Here is a 3,164-nt window from a genome sequence, read left to right on the forward strand (position 1 = left end):
CTGGAGTCAACAAGCAAAAGAGAAGTGAGTGGGTGTGTATGAAGCAGTCACCGCTGTGGGGTCGGAGCAGCAGAAGCTTGCAGAGTGGTCGCATGTGCAGAACAAACAGTCACACAGCTAAATAAAGGTTGGAAAAAAGATACACACACACACGCAGAGCGTGGTGAAATAAAAACCATGTGGGACAATATCATTGCTGTCTTTGGGACCAGAAGGTATATGCAATACGGCCAGTTTCCTTGACCGGCCGGGACCAAGACAAAAAAGGAGCAGGCTTGGCGAATTGGGAGCAAGGAAGTTGGAGTACCTTGTAAGGGAACAGAATTGTTTGCAACTGTTGCACTGTCAACCAAGACAGTATTCAGCAGCCAACACAACCACCGGTCACACCAGATTGACCAGCGATGTTAAAACTCAGTTTTTCCTGTCAGCTCAAAACAACCCTGCTGTAGTCACCAGCGCAAACACATGTGAGACGAGCGCCATAGCACAATATGTGGAGGATGCCAAATGCCATCGCAATGTGACGCACCTTCTTAGGTCTGCAGAGCAACACAACCCCTGTCTGGTTCAGGCCACACCACCACTCTTTCATCATGTCAGTTGTCCTCTCAATGATTGACCAAGTGCAAGATGAAGCACCGTGGTATGACCGTTCTTGGTCAGTCTGGCTGTGGATGAGAAGAGTCATCAACCAGGTTTTTGGGTTGTTGTTGACATTGGACAGCAACTGATGATTGTTGGCTCTATTGCACATACTGTAACCACTAAGTGCAGTGAGTGTTTGTTATTCTATGCTGAATAAAGTTGTCATTAGCAATTTATCTGTATGTTATTGAACATAACGTGGTTATGAAGCATCACATTTTTCGGGTGTTGTCAACTTAACTGCTGCATTTGGCTTGTTATGCTAATAACGCCTTTCTCGCTGCTGTGACTTTAACAGTGCGAGTGAAAGACACACAAATCAATGGGGCATCATGTTGCTTGTTCAACTGGGGCTTTATTCCATCCATCAAACAATTTGCTATTCATTTATATTAACTGCATCAATTGATGTTTGCCTAATATTGTTTTCGGCTAATATTGGATTAGTCTGCTAGCTAGCTTGTACTAGCTAGCAGCTTGCTCATGAATCCAAAACATCAGAGGCTTGCGCTTTAGTATTCATCCATCCATCCATCCATCCATCTTCTGACCCGCTTATCCTCACAAGGGTTGTGGGCGTGTTGGAGCCTATCCCAGCTGCCTTAGGGCAGAAGGCGGGGTACACCCAGAACTGGTTGCCAGCCAATCGCAGGGCACACGTAGACGAACAACCATTCGCACTCACACTCACACCGAGGGAGAATTTAGAGTGTTCCATTAACCTGCCACGCATGTTACTGGAATTGGGAGGAAACCGGAGTACCCGGAGAAAACCCACGCAGGCACGGGAGGACATGCACACTCCATACAGGGAGGCCGGAGCCGGACTCAAACCCTGAATTTCTGCAGTGTGAGGCGGATGTGCTAACCAGTCAACCACCTTGCTACCCGCCGTTACATGTATTCCCTTCTTCTCCAAACCTGTTGACTTGTCTGTTTGTCCAGGTTTGGTTTCAGATGCAAACTTGATTGTCTTGTCTTTATATTGCTGTCTGGATTGAGGCTTTTTTTTGTGCCAGTTTAAAAAAAAAATCAAGAGCTGTGGACCTAGCTGTAGTGATTTTTACACTTCACCTTTCTTCACATTGTTCTTTTGTTATTTTCACCAGGGTCTTCCGTTGTCTTTGTGAGAAACAAAGCCCAAAGGCGGGTAGATGATAAACAATATTTCAGCAACTCAAACATGTCCACCCCTAAAAATACTCAATGAAGGACACTAAGTTGTCTCTTAGTATGTATATCATGTAATAGGTTGCTTTCACGTGAAGTCACTTCTGTTTTGTATTTTCTTCTCGCTCACCATCTTGGGTGGATAGCGCTGGACTGTTTTTATTTGATTGCACAACATGCTTCTCAGTTTCTCTTAAAATGGTGAACTCTTGCTGAATCGTTGGGCGTTATGACAATGCCAAAATAGAAAAAAATTAATGTTTCATTCGGATTCTGAAGATAATTATGCAACAGGGCCGGTTTGACAGAAGACATGTGTCCAGTGATCACTTTGTGAGTGTTTTTTACCATTTAAATAGTAGTGACATAAAATATTATGTTTTATAGATTACAACAAAAAAAATATCAAATAATACAAAACTGAGGGTGGCCCGGTGGGCGACTGGTTAGCACGTCGGATACACTGTGCAGAGGTGTAGGGTTCGATTCCAGCTCTGGCCTTCCTGTGTGAGTGTTTGCATGGAATAGAAAATGGATCCACGCAGGCACTGGGAGAATATGCAAACTCCACATAGGAAGGCCAGAGTTGGAATCGAACCCGGCACAGTCATGATTGTTATTTGTGACTAACAGGTGGCATTGGAGGGGTTCTCCTGCAGTGTCACAATTGTTGGTTATCATGCCATTAGTTCTTTTCTTTCAAAACGACTGCCACGCCGACCTCTCTGGGTTCAGATCGTTGTGTTACTGTCATGGGTTTTTGTTTGTTTGTTACCTTGGGTTTTTGGGTTTTTTATGACTTTGTGTTATTGATTTAGTTTGTTCAGTATGTCCATCAAAGTGTTTTTGTTTTTACAATGAGTTCAGTTACACCATGCTTCTCCTGCCTCCCTGCTTTTTGGCTCCACGACCAGCACGGACTCATGAGAGAACAATCCGACCAAAAAATGGACCCCGCAAGACCAGAGGTTTGATCCCATCAAGGTTTTTATGGATGCTGAAGGAAAACAGAGACTATTTGACTTATTCTCCCAGGTCATGGGGCGTTTTGGAGTCTATCCCAGCTGTAATCGGGCAGGAGGCGGGGGACACCCTGAACCGGTTGCCAGCCAATCGCATGGCACACAGAGATGAACAACGATGCGCACTCACACTCACACCTAGGGACAATTTAGTGTTCCATTAACCTGCCACACGTTTTTGGAAAGTGGAAGGAAACTGGAGCCCTAAAGAAAACCCACGCAGTTACGGGGAGAACATGCAAACTCCACACAGGATTCCACACCTTGGAATCGAACCCTGCACCTCTGCACTGTGAGGCCAACGTGCTAACCAAAACATCGACT

The sequence above is a fragment of the Hippocampus guttulatus genome, chromosome 20 (genome assembly GCF_054856545.1).
Source record: "Hippocampus guttulatus isolate MCC_2025c chromosome 20, RoL_Hgut_1.0, whole genome shotgun sequence".
In the NCBI taxonomy this organism is placed as follows: domain Eukaryota; kingdom Metazoa; phylum Chordata; class Actinopteri; order Syngnathiformes; family Syngnathidae; genus Hippocampus; species Hippocampus guttulatus.